The following is a 24,520-nucleotide window of genomic DNA, read 5'->3' on the forward strand; positions in this document are numbered from 1 at the left end:
TCATTTTCACTCAACAAACAGCTCTTCTACATACAATTATTTATTTGTAATATCACGAGTGTTTTATTTTTTATTTTTTTACATAGGACTGCAAATAAACGTGCTATGTCATCTTAACTCATTTATTACAGAACACATACAAGTCAGCTCTCCTGCCTCTGTCCGGATGTACCAGATTACATTAGTCCCAACCAATTACAACAAATTATTGTCTTAGGCTATGTGCACACATTGCGGATTTTGCTGCGGATCCGCAGCTGTTTCCCATGAGTTTACAGTACAATGTAAACCTATGGGAAACGAAATCCGCAGTGCACATGCGGAAAAAAAACGCGCAGAAACGCAGCGGTTTACATTCCGCAGTATGTCAATTCTTTGTGCGGAACCCGCAGCGTTTTTACACCTGCTCCAATAGAAAACCACAGTGGAATCCGCAATAGAAACCGCGATAAATCCGCAGCGGATCTACGTGTGCACATACCCTTACATAGGACTGCAAATGAACCTGCTAGGTTATCTTAACTCAGCTGTTAACACTGCACATACAAGTAAGTCAGCTCTCCTTCCTCTATCCGGATGTAGCAGATTACATATTACAACAAATTACTGTTTTACATGGGACTGCATTTTTTTTTTTCAAACACTACACAAACATGCATTCGGCTATTCATGCAAGATGTGCTGCATTTGTCATTTGTCCCAACTCAATGTAATATCACAATGCTTTTGAGCTCTTTTTACATGGGACTGCTGATCTACTTCTTTCAATGACTGGGAGACGCACAGAAGAGCAGCTGGAGAAGTGAGACAGTAACAAGTCCACCCTCTACAGTCACACACACGGTGACACCCCGTACTTCTGCCTGCTGTGGAATCACAATATTTACATGGGACTGCCCAGCGTTGCCTTTTTTTGCTGCATCCACTCTATATAAAGTTACACAAAGTCCTGACAGCAGATTCACCTCACGGTAACTACAACTCCCTGCGGACCTGGTGACAAACACCGGGGAATCATTCAGTCAGCTCTTCTTTAACCCCTCAGTGCCCGGGCCAGCAGCAGCAGCAGGTCCAGTGAGTGTGTCCTTCCCCGGGAACAGGGGGAGGAGGCTGCGCACACGGCGTTAAGGGTCTAGAAGATGACACTGTACCTGAAGACGGTCTCCGGGGGTCTCCCCTTCACTGGCAGAAGACCACACAGCTCCAGCACCGCAGCCTCCCTGCTCTAATCCCCACTCCAACGTGATGACACTCTCTGACCCCAAGCATCTGTTGAGAGCCGTCCTGCAGCACTCAGTCAGCAGCACTCAGTCAGCAGCACTGTCTGTCAGGACGGGCTGCCCAATCCAAGCACGGGGCAGGCGGTGTCCTCTCCAGCTGCAGGTCTGCTCGCCAGTAACCTGAGGAGCCAGGGAGAGGGGAGCTCTATAAGAGGGTGAGTGGGAGGGAGGAGGTGCTGCTGCTGGGGAAGGTACGGAGGGTGTGATCACATCTGATGGCCACTTGTGCTCATTCTCACAGCAAACCCCCCTGCAATCCCCTGGGACCACTAGGACCCTTTACAACCGAAATCATCGCTTTATGGCCTATTGGGGGGTCATTTCCTGCGAGGGGCACACTTTTCTGATGCACAGTGTTGGGGACAGATCTAATGTCCAAGTAGGGAGGAGGCCAGCACCTTCTCTGGGGCTTCCTGCTGCTCCCTGCAGTCCTATGTAAGATGCAATCTGGTCCATGGACTCAGCAATCACTGTCCAGACACTGCAGGGCTCATTGGCAAAACACTCATTAATATCTATGGTCTGTACCCAGCAGTAGATGATCCTGAAGAGCGTTTACCTGTAATATAAAAAATATTACATTACTTATATTGATAACTTTTAATAGCCGAAGACTCTAAAAGTGTAATATTGTTCTATTTGGACTTTCTGTTCCAGAGAGAGAGATATTCGTCGCTGGGCATTTTTTCGCCGGACAGAAAAAACGTTCCTCTGTGCGTTTTCTCCGTCCGCTAAACTAATTTTGGACGGCTGCGGCAAAAAAAAACAAAAACGGATGAAACGTGAGGCCATCCTTCCCAATCCGGCGCTAATACAAGTCTATGAGAAAAAAAACGGATCCTGCGACAACTTTTGCCGGATCCGTCTTTTGCCAAAATTCACCGGATTGTGCCTGACGGCAAAAAACTGATGTGTGAAAGGGGCCTAACACGGTACAATCATATATATTTCTCCTGTATCACGACTCCGTGAGTAAGGGTATGTGTACAAGTCAGGATTTCTTGCAGAAATTTTCCTGACAAAAACCGGACATTTCTGCCAGAAATCCGCATGCGTTTTTACCGCGATTTTACACACGTTTTTTGTGCGTTTTTTGTGCTTTTTTTTGTGCGTTTATCCCAAATGCATAGAATTGCGGGAAAAACGCAGAAAATCCGCAAAAATAACGAACATGCTCTTTTTTTTTTTTACCGCGATGCGTTTTTTTCGCGGAAAAAAAACGCATCCATGTGCACAAAACATGCAGAATGCATTCTAAATGATAGGATGCATAATGTGTGCGTTTTTAATGAGTTTTTATAGCGTTTTTAGCGCGAACAAACGCAAAAAAAAAAAACGCAAAAAAACCTGAAGGTGTGCACATAGCCTAACTCTCACTTGTTACATAGTTAAACTCTCTCCTGCTCTTTCCAGGTTATATCTGTTCCTAGCAAAACTGTGAGACCCATCAATATAGAAGTCGGGACAAGTGGGCTGAAAATCCCTGTGGGAACAGAAATGGTGACTAAATTAGTTGTTACCCAGCTTTTCTAGAAGCTGATGTAGCTAAGAAAGAGTTAAAAAAAAAGTTTTTTTTTGTTTTTTTTTATATTTAGGTGAAAAAATACTTCTTGTGGCGATGAACAAATTATGCAAAGAGTTAAATGCCAACGTCAGCTCCGCCCAGCAAAGTTCTCATTGTGAGTCAATGGAAGAAGTGATCACTGTTACATTTGTATGTGAGCGCAGCACATGCACCCGTTATGTGAAGAGTTAAATACACCGAGAAGCAGCAATCGCTTTGAAGGAGGAAAAAAAAAGAAAATGAGAAGCAGTGATTCAATTGGACTCATTTGGGATCCCAGGAGTTGCTTGTCTGCCCCTCACACATCACCACAAGCATTCACTTCTTTATTACTGCTTGAACATGCTGCAAAGAGAAGGGGGACAATAGCAGCCAGCAGGATTTCATGTAACAACACATGGCCGCTGCATGCAAGTTCACAGTTCAGCTAATTGAAAAGAAAAAAAAAAGGGAGGGGGTAATAGAATAATCATGAAGTCTCGCTGCTGGCATCGGGGAAGGGCTTTAGTTAAAATGGCATTTACGTCAATTTAACAAAAACGGAACCAGAAATCGAATCAGATATTGAAAAAAATAGAAATGACCTGTGGCCAACTAAATAATACAATGATAATTCAGATTTATAAAGAAAGAAGGAAATATAGATGCATCCAGGTTTGACTTTGGAACAAGCCATAATTGTGATATTACAAAGTGTTTCCATAAGGTTCCAAGTAATCTTAATAATACTTAACTGAATTGGGTATTCGTGATGTACAAAAACCCCCCACGGGTTTGGCAGTGGGCGATGGACTGACATTCTTCATGGTTGCTTAATCCCCTCCTCCGTACCACCTCATCTGTGTAGCACAAACTAAATGAAGACTTTCTTACCTATAAATCAAAAAGCAGCCTAAATAGGAAACAGTGTGTATCTTTATAAATATTTATACTTATTTGTATATATACAGTGGGGGAAATAAGTATTTGATCCCTTGCTGATTTTGTAAGTTTGCCCACTGACAAAGACATTAACAGTCTGTAATTTTAAAGGTAGGTTAATTTTAACATTGAAAGATAGACTATCAACAATAAAATCCAGAAAATCACATTGTCTAAATTATGTAAATTTGTTTGCATTTAGCAGTGAGAAATAAGTATCTGATCCCTCTGGCAAATATAAAGGGGAGGAGGTGACGGGAACTAGAATAAGAGCTCCTTCAACCTCATTCCCTCTCCCATCTGCATATACTGTAATCTTACCAATTTCAACTGCAATCTCTTATCTCAGTAATGTAACAATCTGTCTTCAGTGAATACAGATTTTACCCAGGAATTCAGAATTTTGAGAATGAATGATGAGGTCAACCTGAAAAAGAAGCTGATTTCTCTAATAAAGTACTGGTGCTTGTCACAAAATTAGAATATCATCAAAAAGTTAACTTATGTCAGTTCTTCAATACAAAAAGTGAATCTCATATATTATATAGCGATATTACAAACAGAGTGATCTATTTCACATGTTTATTTCTATTAATGTTGGTGATTATGGCTTACAGCCAATGAAAACCCAAAAGTCACTATATCAGTAAATTAGAATAAGTAGCAAAAACGCCTGCAAAGGCTTCCTAAGCATTTAAAAAGGTCGCTTAGTCTGTTTCAGTAGGCTGCACAATCATGGGGAAGACTGCTGACGTGACAGATGTCCAGAAGGCAGTCATTGACACAATCCACAAGGAGGGTAAGCCACAAAAGGTCATTTCTAAAGAAGCTGGCTGTTCACAGAGTGCTGTATCCAATCATATTAATGGGAAGTTGAGTGGTAGGAAAAAGTGTGGTAGAAAAAGGTGCACAAGCAACCAGGATAACTGTAGCCTTGAAAGGATTGTTAAGAATAGGCCATTCAAAAATTTGGGGGAGATTCACAAGGAGTGGACTGCTGCTGGAGTCATTGCTTCAAGAACCACCACACACAGACGTATCCAGAACATGGGCTACAAGTGTCGCATTCCTTGTGTCAAGCCACTCATGAAAAATAGACAATGCCAGAAGCGTCTTACCTGGGCTAAGGAGAAAAGGAACTGGACTGTTGCTCAGTGGTCCAAGGTGTTGTTTCCAGATTAAAGTAAATTTTGCATTAAATTTGGATATCAAGGTTCCAGAGTCTGGAGGAAGAGAGGAGAGGCCACAATCCAAGCTGCTTGAGGTCTAGTGTGAAGTTTCCACAATCAGTGATGCTTTGGGGAGCCATGTCATCTGCTGGTGTAGGTCCACTGTGTTTTATCAAGACCAAAGTCAGTGCAGCCGTCTACCAGGACATTTTAGAGCACTTCATGCTTCCCTGTTCCGACAAGCTTTTTGGAGATGGAAATTTCATTTTCCAGCAGGACTTGGCACCTGTCCACACTGCCAAAAGTACCAATACCTTGTTTATAAACAACAGTATCACTGTACTTGATTGGCCAGCAAACTCGCCTGACCTTAACCCCATAGAGAATCTATGGGGTATTGTCAAGAGGAAGATGAGAGACACCAGACCCAACAATGCAGACAAGCTGAAGGCTGCTATCAAAGCAACATGGGCTTCCATAACACCTCGGGAGGTGCCACAGGCTGTATGTCTCCATGCCACGCCGCATTGAGTGCATTTACTGATCATACATTTCAGTAGGCCAACATATTTTATTTTAAAATGATTTTTCAAGCTGGTGTTATAAAGTATTCTAATTTACTAAGACTTTTGGGTTTCCATTGGCTGTAAGCCATAATCATCAAGATTAACAGAAATAAACACTTGAAATAGATTACTCTGTTTGTAATGACTCCATATAATATATGAGTTACACTTTTTGTATTGAAGAACTGAAGTAAACAGTTTTTATTTTTTTGATATTCTAATTTTGTTAAAAGCACCTGTATACAGCTCTGGCAAAAATTAAGAGACCATCACATCATAACCCTGTGATGGGCAGCCAAATCTTCAGATCTGAAACCCATTGACAACGTCTGGAATGTAATCAAGAGGATGATGGATAGTCGCAAGCCATCAAACAAAGAAGAACTGCTTACATTTCTGCGCCAGAAGCAGTGTGAAAGACTGGTGGAAAGCATGCCAAGACGCATGAAAGCTGTGATTAAAAATCATGGTTATTACACAAAATATTGATTTCTGATCTCTTCCTTAGTTAAAACTGTGAGGACCCAAGGAGTGGACCCACTGGACCGTGACAACGATCCTCCCTCGGGCGAGCTGACCAGATGGACCACCCCCTATACAGGGAGCGTTAGGGGCAGACCCGCAGTAGACTCTCGCCACTGCAGCTGGGAAGCATGGATAGACTAGAGAGCGAATCACAGGCTGTACGGAGGAGGGAAACTGACAGGCGGGAAACAGGAGCACAAACACAGGAGAGGCAGGTACGGCTAGACACAGGAATACTCAGGACTGGCAGGTACGGCTAGACAGAGGGAAACACAGGACTGGCAGGTATGACTAGACACGAGGAAACACTATCACCACTGCAGCTGGGAAGCAAGGATAGACTAGAGAGCGAATCACGGACTGTATGGAGGAGGGGAACTGACGGGTGGGAAACAGGAGCACAAACACGGGAGAGGCATGTATGGCTAGACACAGGAATACTCAGGACTGGCAGGTACGGCTAGACAGAGGGAAACACAGGACTGGCTGGTACGGCTAGACATAAGGAAACACAGGACTGGCAGGTACGGCTGAACACAGGACTGACGAACAAGGCAGAGCCACGGAACCGGTAGGTATGGCAGAAACACAGAGCTAACAGGACGAACATCAAGGACTCGATCTGAGGATAACAAGAAAGAACCAAGTCAGGAAACAAGGTGCACAGATAGGTGTTCGGTCAAGACGACTTGCGATAACAAATGAGCAACAGGCACAGGGGAGAGGAAGAGGCAGGGTAATAAGGCGGCGCTGCATTCTGGTTTAGGAGAGAGGACAGAAAGGAGGCACCAAACAGAACTCAGAAATGTGCACGCGCAGCGTTGAACCCAGCGTGCGCACGCAACGACGAGCGGCAGAACCCGGGAGCGAGCGCTGAGGGGAAGACGCTGCAGCAGAGAAGACGGGCCGGGACGCTGAGGACACGTGAGTATAGCAGGGCGCGGGGAGCGGCAGAGGCAGCGACGTGACAAAAACATTAGTATTGTTGTTTCTGAATGATGAACTTGTTTTCGTTGCATTATTTTAAGTCTGAAAGCACTGTTTTGTTTTTTTAATTTTGATCATATTTCAGAAAAAAAATACAAACTTATTTGTTGGAAATTTGGAGACGTTGTCAGAAGTTTAGAGAATAAAAGAACAATTTAAATTTTACTGAAAAAAAATACCTATAAGAGAAAAATGAGACAAACTGAACATTTTACAGTGGTCTCTTAATTTTTGCCAGAGCTGTATTGCAGAGTTTCTTATTTTCACTTGTACTATTGATTTATGAAATAAAATTTACTCTTTAAAATATCTTTGCCTGGATAACCACTATAGTATATTCACATGTTGCATATTTTCTGTTGATTTTGCTTGCAGAAAAATGGTTAAAGATAAAATATATTATTTTTTTGGTTAAGATTCATGAACAACTTGCACCATTTTGAAGAACTTGGTGCAAAATCATCAACCTGTGCCACAAGACAAAAAGAAAAGAAAACTGATTGAAAAAGATGCAAATGACAAATCAGTTTACTTTAATTCTTTACTGTACATTGACAATTATCTTACTAGTTTCTAGGACAAAAAGAAACCTTTAAATTCCTAGGCTGAAACATTTTGGATCCTTTAGAGGACAGACACTTTGACTGTTTTTACATTTTTGCATTTTTTTTTGCCTTTGCTGTATAATATCACAATGTATTTATGTTACAATGTTGCTCAAGGGCCTGAATAAAGGAAAATCTATCACACACGGCTGTAAACGTGGTCTTTTTTTCCCCCCACCAGCCTGTGCCAGAGCTATCTGCGTGTTGCTTTCTTGTTTGCCTACATAGGTGTAAATATGCACACTTGGCTTATGTTTGTGTGCAAATTTATGGAAAGATGTTTTTGTCATGTTGGGACATTATACACAAACCATGTAGACCGACTCAAGTAACAGTCATTGTTTGTGTTTTGGCTTCCTAGAGCAATGTCTTCTATCTTTATATGGAAACGAGACGCTCTCGGATGGCGCACACATTTACTGTCCTCGAAACGCGACACTTTGTGCATATGGAAGGAAACAAAAGCATTGGCATATCAGCAACTCCAGGGACTGCTGATTGCCACCCTAACACAGCGATTCCAGCCACAGTGTCTGCTACTAATAGTAGCTTCAGTATATTGTGCAGAAAATTCTAAAAAAAAAAAAAATAAGTAAAGGATCATTATAACATCTGGTAGAATTGGCATCTACTTAAGTCCAGAGACCTCTAAAGGTACCGTCACACTGAACGATATCGCTAGCGATCCGTGACATTGCAGCGTCCTGGCTAGCGATATCGTTCAGTTTGACACGCAGCAGCGATCAGGATCCTGCTGTGATGTCGTTGGTCGCTGCAGAAAGTCCAGCACTTTATTTCGTCGCTGGACTCCCTGCAGACATCGCTGAATTGGCGTGTGTGACGCCGATTCAGCGATGTCTTCACTGGTAACCAGGGTAAATATCGGAGAACAAAAACAGAAGGGAGGGCACCATCAACACTAGTAAAAAAGACGATAAAGGGGATCTACCCAGAGATATGTCAAATAAGGGTATACAAAGCACAAAAAGAAAAGAGACATACCAAAACCTGGGGACCACCCTAAATATAAATATATGTATAAATTTTATTTATATGAATCCGAACAACACATACCACATAGACAGTAGAAAGAATATAAAACCAAAAGGATTAAAAACACCAATACTAGAGACCATCCCAAAGAGAGAAGGTGAAAATAAGACCCCCTGGACCCCAAACAATGGGTCTAGTATGCACTTGACAAATAATACATCATATATGAGTAGCTATACAATAAATAGTTGTAGGACATGGGACAAGAAAAAAGGGGGTACTGGTAATGTCAGTATGGACAGAGTATTATGCCCATAAACCTAATGAAAACCAATACAACAAAGTGGTTGGTTGATCAAAGTGCTACAATAACATTTATATGCACATATATGAAAAGCCCACCCAAAAAAAAAAAAAATAAATAAATGGTAGACCTTATATAACCAGCCAAACTGTACAAAAACATCCAGTACCCAGGTATTGACAACTGAATAAATTGATTCAACTGCTAGAGGACACATACATATATATCCAGCATATAGCTGTAATGCATGAAGAGTGGGGAACTAACCCCATCAGTACAAATAAATGCCAAATATATCTACCACAGTCGGATGCATAGTGTCAAACCACAAAAGACAAAAGGTGTAGTACCCACACAAAACTATCCATGAGGAAAATGCGCTGTAAGGCCAGAATATGTATAACAATAAATAAATAACAGAGTAGATTGCTGTCATCCACAGCGCATATACACATGGAGAGAGAGTGGATACATAACCTATTGAAGCGTGGCAGGGGAGCCCGAGAAGACCAATAACGGCTGCTGATCTAAAAAATCATGCTCCAAGTCCCATGTCCGAACAAAAAGGAAGTGCGAGACCCGAAGGAGGGGTCCGGGGGGGTTAAACACCCGACGCGTGTTGCCACATCTGTGGCTTCATCAGGGGTAGAAAGTGGTATGAGCCATTGGATTCCGATACAGATATAAGTACTTTACCCGATAATGAGGGATCCTGAACAGCTGTGAGAAAAGGCACAGCATACAGCCGGAAGTGGTGTAAAGCCGGAAATAAACACTGGTGTAGCGGCTACAAAACAGGTGTACAAAGATGGCGGACGAGCAGACACAATGCGCGTGCACAAAGATCGCAGTGATGTCAAGCCGGAAATAAACGCAGGTGTAGCGGCTATAATACTGGTGTACAAAGATGGCGAATAGGCAGACACAGGGCGCGTGCGCAAACATCACAGTCAGCTTAGATGGAGCCCGCCCACCTGCAGTAACGTAATACACAGAGCCAGAACAGACCGGATATAGCGGCGCTTATTACAGTAAGGAGTCCCACAATAGAAACAACCTAATCATATATACAAGAAATCTCGCATCCAGCACCAAGGCACCCAAATATAGAGTGACCAGAGCTGGATGCGAGAAACTACACTAGTCTAGTACCACACCTGTGCAGATGGATCTAGACCATAACTCCTGTCATAGTGGAGGTATCTGCTCCATGAATCAGTAGATGACCGCATTAAGTCCAAATAAGCCGTGCTTAGTAACCCGATGTTTACCCTGGTTACCAGCGTAAAAGTTAAAAAAACCAAACACTACATACTTACCTTCCGCTGTCTGTCCCTGGCGCTGTGCTTCTCTGCACTGGCTGTGAGCGCCGGACAGCCGGGAAGCACAGCGGTGACGTCACCGCTCTGCTTTCCGGCCGCTGTGCTCACAGTCAGTGCAGGAAAGCAGAGCGCCGAAGGACAGACACCAGAAGGTAAGTATGTAGTGTTTGTTTTTTTTACTTTTACGATGGTAACCAGGGTAAACATCGGGTTACTAAGCGCGGCCCTGCGCTTAGTAACCTGATGTTTACCCTGGTTACCGGCATCGTTGGTCGCTGGAGAGCTGTCTGTGTGACAGCTCTTTAGCGACCAAACAGCGACGCTGCAGCGATCGACATCGTTGTCGGTATCGCTGCAGCGTCGCTGACTGTGAAGGTACCTTTACAAATAAACCAGGGACATAAACCAGGGATTCAAGCTTCAGGAGGCTAATTTGCATATTCCAGGTGCCTTCTGGGAGAAGAGAAGTCTCCCTAAGCTAGAAGATCGTTGGGTACAGCCGGGACCAGCTGCTTCGAAAGCATCACCAAACCAGGGATTCAAGCTTCAGGAGGCTAATTTGCATATTCCAGGTGCCTTCTGGGAGAAGCGAAGTCTCCCTAAGCTAGAAGATCGTTGGGTACAGCCGGGACCAGCTGCTTCGAAAGCATCACCAAACCAGGGATTCAAGCTTCAGGAGGCTAATTTGCATATTCCAGGTGCCTTCTGGGAGAAGCGAAGTCTCCCTAAGCTAGAAGATCGTTGGGTACAGCCGGGACCAGCTGCTTCGAAAGCATCACCAAACCAGGGATTTAAGCTTCAGGAGGCTAATTTGCATATTCCAGGTGCCTTCTGGGAGAAGCGAAGTCTCCCTAAGCTAGAAGATCGTTGGGTACAGCCGGGACCAGAATTTTTGCCTGTAGGACATTATTGCAAGAGAGCTTGGCTGAGTAGATTACACAAGAAGGAAAACACACAGCAAGTCAGCAGGATCTAGGAGCAACATGGCAGATGTGACAACCTACATGGTGAGCTGCAGCATGTGCTACATGTTCACAGATCGACCAGAAGAAGAATCCAATTTCACCTGTCAGAAGTGTAGACTAGTGGCCCTTTTAGAAGAAAAGGTGCGGGGTCTGGAAGAAAGAATAGCAACTTTGAAACTCATCAAAGAGAATGAAGACTTTCTAGACAGAACAGAAGCATCTCTACTGGTCACAGAAGGTGCAAAAAGTGTCAGAGAACCTCCAAAAGCAGATGAGTGGAAGCATGTGACCAAAAGAAGCAAGAAGACCATGGAGAAATCACCAACCACACAACTGAAGAACCGATATCAAATCTTTGTAGAGGATGAAGATGGCACACCTAAGAATGAAGCAATACCAGCAAGCAAAAAAGAAAAGGGCACACAGCAACAAGTGACAGCAAAAAGTACAGCCAAGAAGCAACGAAGAGTGGTGGTGGTGGGAGACTCACTACTGAGAGGCACAGAAGCAGCCATCTGCAGACCGGACATAACTGCAAGAGAAGTATGCTGCCTTCCAGGTGCGATGATCAAGGATGTGACCGATAGGATACCAAAGCTCTTCAGCTCCAAGGACGTCCACCCATTTCTTCTGATACATGTTGGCACCAATGACACGGCAAGGAAGGACCTACCGACAATCTGCAAGGACTTTGAAGAGTTGGGGAAGAAAGTAAAGGAACTGGATGCACAGGTAGTTTTTTCTTCTATCCTTCCAGTAGACGGGCATGGCACCAGGAGATGGAACAGGATCCTTGATGCAAACAACTGGCTAAGACGATGGTGCAGACAACAAGGATTTGGATTCCTGGACCACGGTGTGAATTACTGGTATGATGGACTCCTCGCCAGAGACGGACTACACCTCAACAAACCTGGGAAACACACATTCGCCAGAAGACTCGCTACACTCATCAGGAGAGCGTTAAACTAGAAGAAGAGGGGACGGGAAGAAAAACATTAGACTCGAACAAAGACGACCCAGGAAAACATACTCAGAAGGGAGGTAAGAACATTTCTAAAACAATCCACAGTGAGGAGATTGGAACAAAACAAAATCCTCTAAACTGCATGCTCGCAAACGCCAGAAGCCTGACAAACAAGATGGAAGAACTAGAAGCAGAAATATCTACAGGTAACTTTGACATAGTGGGAATAACCGAGACATGGTTAGATGAAAGCTATGACTGGGCAGTTAACTTACAGGGTTACAGTCTGTTTAGAAAGGATCGTAAAAATCGGAGAGGAGGAGGGGTTTGTCTCTATGTAAAGTCTTGTCTAAAGTCCACTTTAAGGGAGGATATTAGCGAAGGGAATGAGGATGTCGAGTCCATATGGGTTGAAATTCATGGAGGGAAAAATGGTAACAAAATTCTCATTGGGGTCTGTTACAAACCCCCAAATATAACAGAAAGCATGGAAAGTCTACTTCTAAAGCAGATAGATGAAGCTGCAACCCATAATGAGGTCCTGGTTATGGGGGACTTTAACTACCCGGATATTAACTGGGAAACAGAAACCTGTGAAACCCATAAAGGCAACAGGTTTCTGCTAATAACCAAGAAAAATTATCTTTCACAATTGGTGCAGAATCCAACCAGAGGAGCAGCACTTTTAGACCTAATACTATCTAATAGACCTGACAGAATAACAAATCTGCAGGTGGTTGGGCATTTAGGAAATAGCGACCACAATATTGTGCAGTTTCACCTGTCTTTCACTAGGGGGACTTGTCAGGGAGTCACAAAAACATTGAACTTTAGGAAGGCAAAGTTTGAACAGCTTAGAGATGCCCTTAATCTGGTAGACTGGGACAATATCCTCAGAAATGAGAATACAGATAATAAATGGGAAATGTTTAAGAACATCCTAAATAGGCAGTGTAAGCGGTTTATACCTTGTGGGAATAAAAGGACTAGAAATAGGAAAAACCCAATGTGGCTAAACAAAGAAGTAAGACAGGCAATTAACAGTAAAAAGAAAGCATTTGCACTACTAAAGCAGGATGGCACCATTGAAGCTCTAAAAAACTATAGGGAGAAAAATACTTTATCTAAAAAACTAATTAAAGCTGCCAAAAAGGAAACAGAGAAGCACATTGCTAAGGAGAGTAAAACTAATCCCAAACTGTTCTTCAACTATATCAATAGTAAAAGAATAAAAACTGAAAATGTAGGCCCCTTAAAAAATAGTGAGGAAAGAATGGTTGTAGATGACGAGGAAAAAGCTAACATATTAAACACCTTCTTCTCCACGGTATTCACGATGGAAAATGAAATGCTAGGTGAAATCCCAAGAAACAATGAAAACCCTATATTAAGGGTCACCAATCTAACCCAAGAAGAGGTGCGAAACCGGCTAAATAAGATTAAAATAGATAAATCTCCGGGTCCGGATGGCATACACCCACGAGTACTAAGAGAACTAAGTAATGTAATAGATAAACCATTATTTCTTATTTTTAGTGACTCTATAGCGACAGGGTCTGTTCCGCAGGACTGGCGCATAGCAAATGTGGTGCCAATATTCAAAAAGGGCTCTAAAAGTGAACCTGGAAATTATAGGCCAGTAAGTCTAACCTCTATTGTTGGTAAAATATTTGAAGGGTTTCTGAGGGATGTTATTCTGGATTATCTCAATGAGAATAACTGTTTAACTCCATATCAGCATGGGTTTATGAGAAATCGCTCCTGTCAAACCAATCTAATCAGTTTTTATGAAGAGGTAAGCTATAGACTGGACCACGGTGAGTCATTGGACGTGGTATATCTCGATTTTTCCAAAGCGTTTGATACCGTGCCGCACAAGAGGTTGGTACACAAAATGAGAATGCTTGGTCTGGGGGAAAATGTGTGTAAATGGGTTAGTAACTGGCTTAGTGATAGAAAGCAGAGGGTGGTTATAAATGGTATAGTCTCTAACTGGGTCGCTGTGACCAGTGGGGTACCGCAGGGGTCAGTATTGGGACCTGTTCTCTTCAACATATTCATTAATGATCTGGTAGAAGGTTTACACAGTAAAATATCGATATTTGCAGATGATACAAAACTATGTAAAGCAGTTAATACAAGAGAAGATAGTATTCTGCTACAGATGGATCTGGGTAAGTTGGAAACTTGGGCTGAAAGGTGGCAGATGAGGTTTAACAATGATAAATGTAAGGTTATACACATGGGAAGAAGGAATCAATGTCACCATTACACACTGAACGGGAAACCACTGGGTAAATCTGACAGGGAGAAGGACTTGGGGATCCTAGTTAATGATAAACTTACCTGGAGCAGCCAGTGCCAGGCAGCAGCTGCCAAGGCAAACAGGATCATGGGGTGCATTAAAAGAGGTCTGGATACACATGATGAGAGCATTATACTGCCTCTGTACAAATCCCTAGTTAGACCGCACATGGAGTACTGTGTCCAGTTTTGGGCACCGGTGCTCAGGAAGGATATAATGGAACTAGAGAGAGTACAAAGGAGGGCAACAAAATTAATAAAGGGGATGGGAGAACTACAATACCCAGATAGATTAGCGAAATTAGGATTATTTAGTCTAGAAAAAAGACGACTGAGGGGCGATCTAATAACCATGTATAAGTATATAAGGGGACAATACAAATATCTCGCTGAGGATCTGTTTATACCAAGGAAGGTGACGGGCACAAGGGGGCATTCTTTGCGTCTGGAGGAGAGAAGGTTTTTCCACCAACATAGAAGAGGATTCTTTACTGTTAGGGCAGTGAGAATCTGGAATTGCTTGCCTGAGGAGGTGGTGATGGCGAACTCAGTCGAGGGGTTCAAGAGAGGCCTGGATGTCTTCCTGGAGCAGAACAATATTGTATCATACAATTATTAGGTTCTGTAGAAGGACGTAGATCTGGGTATTTATTATGATGGAATATAGGCTGAACTGGATGGACAAATGTCTTTTTTCGGCCTTACTAACTATGTTACTATGTTACATGAAAAACAATGCATTTAGCATTTCTGCCTTTATTTTGAGCATATAATCATATGGTTAATATACAGTATGTGACTCAAAGGCACAACCTAAAGCTCCTTGGTCCCAAAGCAAAATCTGTAACATGCCACACCAACGATTACTTATGTGACATTTGTAGCATTGCTTTTCTCACTTAGACCTTTGGTGTAAATGTAAGCCCACCAGGTACCATCTATACAGTTGGGTACAGGAGTATTTGGACTATTTCATAATTTATTCATTGTACAATTACATTTGGGCCTGTGAAGATAGAGGGGCTGTGAAAAGATAGCTATAATTACAAAACTGTAAATGCCATATTTTTAGGAAAATTTGTTGAATTAATGTTAGGGCTAGCGGAACGCAACGAGTATAGGTAGGAAGCCACAACGTGCGTTTGCAGTCCGGGGTCCACCGTGCAGAGATATCTGCTGCAAAGTAATGGTGGCTAAACTCTGAGCTGACACGTGGGTTAAGCTTCACCCTGTGTGAACTGAAAGCGATCTCTGTTGCCGCACAGAGTCACGCTGTACACAAGAACTGTAGCCCCAACTAGGGTTGTGCTTGCAAGCAAGCCAACAGCTAATTGCCCCCACTGATGCTAACTGCCTGTCTGAGTGTACAGTCCCAGCGCTAGAGTCTCACACCACATGTATAAAGAGTGGTATAGTATCCACTGGCCTAAGCCATACACATTTGATACTAGCGCATGGCCGTGCGGCCATGCAAACGTTTTATAGTTGCAGCTCTTGAGGACCTTCCTGGAGAACCAATAGGAGCTGCTACAGGGCCTGAGCGTGTAACCCCCGACCTCCAATGAAAGGTCCTCCCGTGGGCATGCTCAGTGTGTGCAAAGCAGCACTTGGCAGGGAAAATGAATATCGGTCTCAGGAGCGCAGAAATAAGACTCAAACAACAGGTTGTATTTGAACCACCAAATACAAATACAAATACAACCTGGTGTTCGAGTCTTCTTTCTGCGCTCCTGAGACCGATCTTCATTTTCCCTGCTATCACGTCCTCCACTGGAGGTGTTCGGCTGGAAGCTGCGGGGGACTCTGCACCTTTTCTTCCCTCACCCCTCTCTGGGTCTACCTCCTGCGCTCCACTACTAAACCGCCTTTTACTATAATCCAAAGCAGGACTTACGTCCCAGAAAAGCCTGCTCGCCGCTGACCAGTGCTGGCTACAAAAGCAGAGCCTGGAAAGGCAGCAGTAACCCTTTGCACAGTATCAGGCTGAGCGAGGCGCTGGGACCGACGGCTCTGCTGAGCAGGCTCCACTGCAGCTGATGTAGAATGGGAGACCACAGCAGACATGGTTCGAGATTCCCCCTGTGCAGCGGCGGGAACTCGACACCTAACATTACCCCCCTCCTTGGGCCTCGCTACTCTCAAAGGCTGCAATGAGCAGCGGAGCCCGAATGTGCTCCACAGGTTCCCAGGTTCTGTCCTGTGGGTCGTGACCCTTCCAGTCCACAAGGTAGTATTTTTTGCCACGTACCACCTTGCACCCCAAGATAGAGTTCACCTCGTACTCATCCGTGGACGAACCCAATGTCCCGGCAGATGACTCAAAAAACCGGGACATATAGATGGGCTTTAAGAGGGATACATGTAAAGTGTCGGTGATACCTAGGCGCGGAGGAATAGCCAAACTGTAGACCACAGGGTTAACCTGTTCCAGAACCTTGAAAGGGCCTATGTAGCAAGGCGCAAACTTAGTGGACTCAACTCGCAGCCTGATGTTACGGGGGGGAGCCACACTAAGTCGCCAGGAGCAAAGGTCAGAGCAGGGCGCCGGTGTGCATCGGCAGAAACCCTCAGTCTCTCCTTGGAGGCACGGGTGGCATCCTGTGTGCGGTCCCAAATGTCACGTGCCTCCACCGCCCAGTCTGCCACCCTAGAATCGGTGGATAACATGGGCATGGGCACAGGGGCATGCGGATGCTGGCTGTAATTAAGGAAAAATGGAGTCTGCCCGGTGGAGTCAGCTACGGCGTTGTTCAAAGCAAATTCCGCCCAAGGTAGCAGAGATGCCCAGTCATCCTACCTAGACAAAATGTCGCAAATATGTCACCAGAGTCTGGTTGGCCCTCTCTACCAACTCATTCATCTCAGGATGATAAGCAGAAGAGAGATTCATTTCTACGCTGAGTAAACGACAAAGCTCTCTCCAAAACCGAGACGCGAACTGGGGACCCCGGTCACTGACAATTTTGTCAGGCATGCCATGCAGACGGAAAATATGTTTTATGAACAACACCGCCAAGGCCCGTGCAGAAGGTAACCGTGGAAGCGGCACCAAGTGCATCATTTTAGAGAAATGATCGGTGACTACCCAGCCCAAGAGAGAACCTCCGGTCGCAAATTAGATGAGCCGAAAGTCTTGCCTGGAGGCACAGACTCTAGCCAAACCGGAGCCACAGTTCTCAGGCTCTCTGAAGGGACAATAAGCCGAGGCTCCTCCTCCTCAGATGACAATATGGAGCGGGAGAGAGCATCAGCACGAATGTTCTCCCCGAAGAGAAAATGGAGGGTGAAATGGAACTGGGAGAAGAACAGGGACCATCAGGCCTGGCGAGAATTCAGCTGCTGGGCTGTCTGTAAGTACAAGAGAAGAAAATGTCCAGCTTCACCGATTCCGTGAAAAACAATTTTCTTTATTCACAAACTTAAACATGGAAGATACAAACTTCAGCACAAACCATATGGGTAAGAATCTCAACGCGTTTCTGGAGACTAAGCTCCCTTAATCATGACCATGGTTAATCATTTGTTCATGATTAAGGGAGCTTAGTCTCCAGAAACGCGTTGAGATTCTTACCTATATGGTTTGTGCTGAAGTTTGTATCCTCCATGTTTAAGTTTTGTGAATAAAGAATTTTTTTTCACGGATTCGGTGAAGATGGACATTTTCTTCTCTTAGATTATACACACCTGGATGCAGCGGGTCCGTGCTCCAGAAACTCAGCTTATGAATCACGGGTGAGCTGGTTTATATTCCTTCTCTTGTCTGTAAGTACACCAAATTTTTGTGGTCAGTAAAAACTTGGAAGGGAAAGCGAGCCCCCTCCAGGAGGTGTCTCCACTCTGAGAAAGCCAACTTCATAGCTAGCAGCTCCCTATCCCCGATGGAATAATTCCTCTCCACAGGTGAAAAGGTCTTGGAAAAGAAGAAGCAAGGATGCTTCCGACTTTGAGCATCCTTTTGGAAGAGAACTGCTCCAGCACCAACAGATGAGGCATCCACCTCCATTATAAACGGCTTATCTACATCGGGGAGATGTAGAATGGGAGCGCTAGCGAAGTGTGACATAATACAGAGAAAGGCCTTGGAGACCTCCTCCGACCAAAATTTGGGATTTGCTCCTTTCTTGGTGAGGGCAACCAAGGGAGCTACCAAAGTTGAGAAGTGGGGAATGAACTGGTGATAGTAATTAATGAACCCCATAAAGCGCTGCACCGCTTTAAGAGAATGGGGTTCCTGCCAGTCCATCACAGGCTGTAGCTTGGCAGGATCCATAGCCAATCCCTGGGCAGAGATGACATAGCCAAGGAAAGGCAAGGAGTCCTGCTCAAACACACACTTCTCTAAATTGGCGTAGAGGGAGTTTGCCCGTAAGAGGTCGGAGACTTTGCTAACATCTGTCCGGTGGGAGTCAATATCTGGAGAGTAGATGAGAATATCATCCAGATAGACTATGACCGAGGTGGTGAGCATATCCCGGAAGATGTCGTTCACAAAGTCTTGGAAAATGGCTGGGGCATCACCAGATATTCATAGTGCCAATCCCTGGTGTTAAAAGCCGTCTTCCATTCGTCCCCCTCACGGATGCGAATCAGGTTGAAAGCACCCCGCAGATCTAACTTAGTAAATACTCTTGCTCCCCGTAGCCTATCAAAGAGCTCAGATATCAGGGGTAGTGGGTACTTATTCTTAATGGTGATGGCGTTAAGACCCTTGTAGTCTATGCATGGATGTAGTTCCCCACTCTTCTTCTGCACGAAGAAGAACCCAGCCCCTGCAGGTGACACTGACTTCCTAATGAATCCTCCTGCCAGATTCTCTCGGATGTACTGGGACATTGCCTCCATCTCCGGAAGAAATAACGGATCGACTCGACCCCAGGGAGGCTCAGTACCAGGCAAGAGGTCAATAGGACAGTCATAGGGGCGGTGAGGCGGAAGGGTCTCCGCAGCCCTTTTGGAGAACAAATCCGCCTAGGGCCAATAGTGTTTGGGGAGAGAGGGGAGATCTGCGGGTACCTCAGTTGTAGCCACCTGAATGCACTCCCTCTGACATCTACCCTCACAGGAGTTACTCCATCCCAGAATTCTCCCAGAGGACCACTCTATATGAGGAGAGTGGTAGCGTAGCCATGGTACCCCCAACAGGACCTCATCAATTCCCTCGAGAATGACTAATAGGGAAATAATCTCCTGTTGAGATGGAGACATGAAAAGAGTAAATGGAATGGTTTGGTGAGTAATCTGTGAGGGTAATGTCGACCCATTTACCACTCGAACAGTCACCCGTTTGGCGATCATCACCAGGGGTATTGCGTGTCGTTTGGCGAAAGCAAATGACATAAAATTGCCCTATGCCCCGGAGTCCACGCAAAGCTCTACCATAAGAGTGGATGGGCCTATAGTAATTGTCCCCTTGAAGGACAATTTGGAGGAAACCGTCGCCGTGTCTAGGGTACCTCCTCCAACTACCACTAGACGCTGACGTTTTCCCGACCGCTGAGGACACCTGGAGGCAAGGTGTCCTGACTGCCGGCAAACATGACAGAACTTAAGTTCACGAGCGGTCCGGGACTTAGACCCCGCTCGTAACACCTCCATGTCCTCATGTGACTCGGACACCTGGACCGGAGATTCCTGAGGTTTGGCGAAGGTGGGAGCCAGCTGAAACCTCTGCCTACACTGGGCTCGCTCCAACCTTTGCTTGTTAAAATGAAGGTCGATGTGAGTTGATACAGCTATGAGCTCCTCCAATGTGGCGGGAATCTCCCTAGTGGCCAAAGCATCCTTCACATGGTCAGCCAGCCCACTCCAAAATACCGGAATGAGGGCTTTTTCCGGCCACTCCAGCTCAGATGCCAAAGTCCGGAAGTGGAAGGCAAAATGGCTGACCCTGGACGTACAATGCCAGCAGTTGGAGTGCCATATCATGGGTGACTTGAGGTCCTAAAAAGATCTGTTTCAGAGTGCTCAAAAACCGAAGAGCACTCTGCACCACATGATCGTCGCGCTCCCGCAGCGGCGTAGGCCACTCCAACGCCCTGCCCAACAGAAGAGAAATAATGAATTCCACCTTTGCCCGCTCTGTGGAAAAACGTGCAGCCAGGAGCTCAAGGTGAACACCGCACTGGCTCATGAAACTTCTACATGACTTACTGTCACCAGAGTATTTCTCTGGCAGCGGGAAATGGGATAAGGTCGGAACAGGGGTGGCAGTTGTTAAAGTTGCTGCAGCCACGCTAGCAGCCTGAACAGCTATTGCGGTAACATCCACAGTTGAGGTTGCACGCTTGAGAGCCGCCAACCTGCCCACCAGCAGCTGGATGTACCCCTGCAATCGCTGTTCGTCTGCCATTACTTAGCCAGACCCTGGTGCTAGTATACTGTTACGGTTAGCGGAACGCACCGAGTATAGGAAGGAAGCAACAAGGTGCGTTTGCAGCCCGGGGTCCATCTGCTGCAAAGTAATGGTGGATAAACTCTGAGCTCACACTTGGGTTAAGCTTCACCCTGTGTGAACTGAAAGCGATCTCTGTTGCCGCACAGAGTCGCGCTGTACACAAAAACTATAGCCCTAACTAGGGCTAATTTCCCCACTGACCCTAACTGCCTGCCTGAGGGTACAGTCCCAGCGCTAGAGTCTCACACCACATGTATAAAGAGTGGTATAGTATCCACTGGCCTAAGCCATACACATTTGATACTAGCGCATGGCCGTGCGGCCATGCAAACGTTTTATAGTTGCAGCTCTTCAGGACCTTCCTAGAGAACCAATAGGAGCTGCTACAGGGCCTGAGCATGTGACCCCTGACCTCCAATGAGAGGTCATCCCGTGGGCATGCTCAGTGTGTGCAAAGCAGGACTTAGTCCCAGAAAAGCCTGCTCGCCGCTGACTAGTGCTAGCTACAAAAGCAGAGCCTGGAAAGGTGGCAGTAACCCTTTGCACAGTATCAGGCTGAGCGAGATGCTGGGACCAATGTCTCCACTGAGCAGGCTCCACTGTGGCTGATGTAGAATGGGAGACTGCAGCAGTCGTGGTTCGAGATTCCCCCTGTGCAGCGGCGGGAACTCGACACCTAACAATTAATGCTTAAGTCTACAGTTCAATCACATCTTGATGGCTTTATTTTATATCCAGTATTTGAGTGTACAGCCATCTATCCCCTTGCCATGGCTGTGAGTAAGGTCTGAGGACCAATCTGTTGGCCTGAATGCTGTGCAGACACTTTTGCTTCATTAAAAATATGCTTTTACTTGCAACACATTGTAGGCTACAGCTACAGTACAATGCTAACTTCTGAGCCACCATGCTGCCCATATCATGTGTGATGCAGTGACCCCTGTGACAGCTAGGGGGCGCTGTGAATGCTCCTTGGGATGTGCATGGAGGCATATCTATTGTGATAATCGTGGTGAAACAGTGACTGGCTGTGCTCTGAATGGCCGATATGTGTCGCAGAGGGAGTCTGCGTGGTACGTCTGATGCAATGTTGTTGTTCTGGGACCTGTAGTCCCTCAAGAGTGTATATGTATGGTGTAGTTGTAAGGGAGACTTACTAGGCTAGTTGTGTGAGATGGGTGGGACAAACTAGCCACACATCCACACTCCCACCCAAGGGAGTGGTTAAGTGTATATAATGTGACAAGGGTGTGGGTCACATGGTCCCGTGTGGTTCCAGTGGAAGGTCCTGGTGAGCCTGTGTGTTGGGAGGTCCTGGGAGTAGAACCGGATCCCTGAATAGCACACTGAACCACCTGTGTTGGATTTCCTAGGAGTAGGAGTCCTGAATAGCACATGGTGGGGCTTTGGACCTGGTGAGCCTGGTGTGTTGGATTTCCTGGGAGTAGGAGTCCTAAATAGCACACTGAACAACCTGTGTTGGATTTCCTGGGAGTAGGAGTCCTGAAGAGCACATGGTGGGGCTTTGGACTTGCTGGTGGCCTGGGGTGTTGGACGAGGTTCTGAATAGCACCTGGACAGGTCACATGTGCGGTTCATGTGGGGAAGCTACCGTCCTTTGGTGGGTCTGGACTGACTAAGATGTGCTGCAACGGCAAGTTGGTGATCCCTGTGAGGCAGCTTTCCCGAAGGAGTTGACTGACAAGGAGTCAGCAGGTGGAGCAGGAGCTCCCGTCAGGTACCTAAACAGACTGTTGGTGCTTATAATGTTCTATGAACTGTGTGGTCTCCCACGGTGACTGAACGGAGTGAGGTTCGGCGTGTTTAGAGACCGCGACCCAGTGTCATATGCGCTGTATGTGACTTGGGACATTGGTGAACTGTATGGTGTACGGACACCCATGGTAACTGGATGAAGTGAGAGGTCCAGCATGTTTAGTCTCCGTGAGTCAAAGCCATATATGAAGTGTATAATATAAAGCTGCAAGTTAATATCACCAGTTGGTGCCTATTGTGTTCTATGGAATGTATAATATGGACGGTGCATAACCCGGTTTTTGACCCTTTAATAAACCGTATGGACTGTTTTGTGTTCAAAAATCGTACGTGACTACGTTAATCCCGTGCCAAGCGAGTGTCCCCCAATACACTTAAGGTACCGTCACACTCAGAAACTTTCCAACGATCACGACCAGCGATACGACCTGGCCGTGATTGTTGGAAAGTTCTTGTGTGGTCGCTGGAGAGCTGTCACACAGACAGCTCTCCAGCGACCAACGATGCCGAAGTCCCCGGGTAACCAGGGTAAACATCGGGTTACTAAGCGCAGGGCCGCGCTTAGTAACCCGATGTTTACCCTGGTTAACCATTGTAAATGTAAAAAAAAAAACACTACATACTTACATTCCGGTGTCTGTCACGTTCCTCGCCGTCAGCTTCCTGCACTGACTGTGAGCGCCGGCCGTAAAGCAGAGCACAGCGGTGACGTCACCGCTGTGCTTTATGGCCGGCGCTCACAGTCAGTGCGGGAAGCTGACGGCGAGGAACGTGACAGACACCGGAATGTAAGTATGTAGTGTTTTTTTTTTTTTACATTTACAATGGTAACCAGGGTAAACATCGGGTTACTAAGCGCGGCCCTGCGCTTAGTAACCTGAAGTTTATCCTGGTTACCAGTGAACACATCGCTGGATCGGCGTCACACACGCCGATCGAGCAATGTCAGCTGGTGATCCAGCAATGAAATAAAGTTCTGGCCTTCTAGCTCCGACCAGCGATGTCACAGCAGGATCCAGATCGCTGCTGCGTGTCAAACACAACGATATCGCTATCCAGGATGCTGCAACGTCACGGATCGCTATCGTTATCATTGTAATGTTGTTCAGTGTGAAGGTACCTTTAGTGAGAGCAATCTTACACATGATTTTAATTATCTATAGATACATGTCTTGTATACTTGGAGGAAGCCACATTTATCCGCAGAGCATATGTAAGCAAACAATGGTCTTAAAACGGCCATAGGAATCAAGATCAGCAACAAGTGACTAATCATTAAAGGGAACATGTCATGTGCTGTCCCAAAACGCTAGTAATCTGCAGATATGGAGTTAATGAGCAGGTTAAAAGTGTTTTAAAGCAATAAAAGCCCGGCTGTTGGGAGAAAATTAAATTTATTCCAAAAGGCAGCCCTTGGATTTCAGTTATAGTGGCACGGCCGATGCGGCTACATTCACTGCTCAGTACGCAGTGAGCGAACACTGTAACTGAGCAATGGCAATGACTGACCACAGGTTCTGCATTGCAATGCCAGAGTGTGCTTAGAGCTACCGCTGACACTGCTGTGAACAGTGATTGTAGCCACATCGGTACACCTTTATAACTGAGAGATGTTGGCTCCTGGGAGGAAAGAAATTTGTTTCCTTTTGGTAGCCAGACTTTCAGTGTAGTGGTCGGGCAACTTTAGAATGCTATTAACTTGCAGATTAACCCTATATCTGTGGTCAGTAGTGTTTCGGGACATGACAGGTTCCCTTTAAAGGGAATCATCAACACAATTGACCTACTAAACTATTAATATGGGCATATAGGTTATATATAGACTGCTGAGGAGAATGATACCGGTATGCCTCATACCAGATGTGTTGTTGATAAATT

At 45.4% G+C, this 24,520-nt stretch overlaps 1 protein-coding gene across 2 annotated transcripts in view; it reads right to left on the reverse strand.

The window, feature by feature from the left end:
* The window catches only part of SULF1 (sulfatase 1), a 206,263-nt gene extending 204,861 nt beyond the window's left edge, over nt 1–1,402 (reverse strand). For both annotated transcript variants that reach the window (XM_069731461.1, XM_069731462.1), the window contains exon 1: nt 1,152–1,402. The gene's annotated coding sequence lies outside the window, so the exon portion shown is untranslated. The remainder of the gene's footprint in view (nt 1–1,151) is intronic.
* Between the last annotated feature and the right edge of the window lie 23,118 nt (nt 1,403–24,520).

The sequence above is a fragment of the Ranitomeya imitator genome, chromosome 6 (assembly GCF_032444005.1).
Source record: "Ranitomeya imitator isolate aRanImi1 chromosome 6, aRanImi1.pri, whole genome shotgun sequence".
In the NCBI taxonomy this organism is placed as follows: Eukaryota; Metazoa; Chordata; class Amphibia; order Anura; family Dendrobatidae; genus Ranitomeya; species Ranitomeya imitator.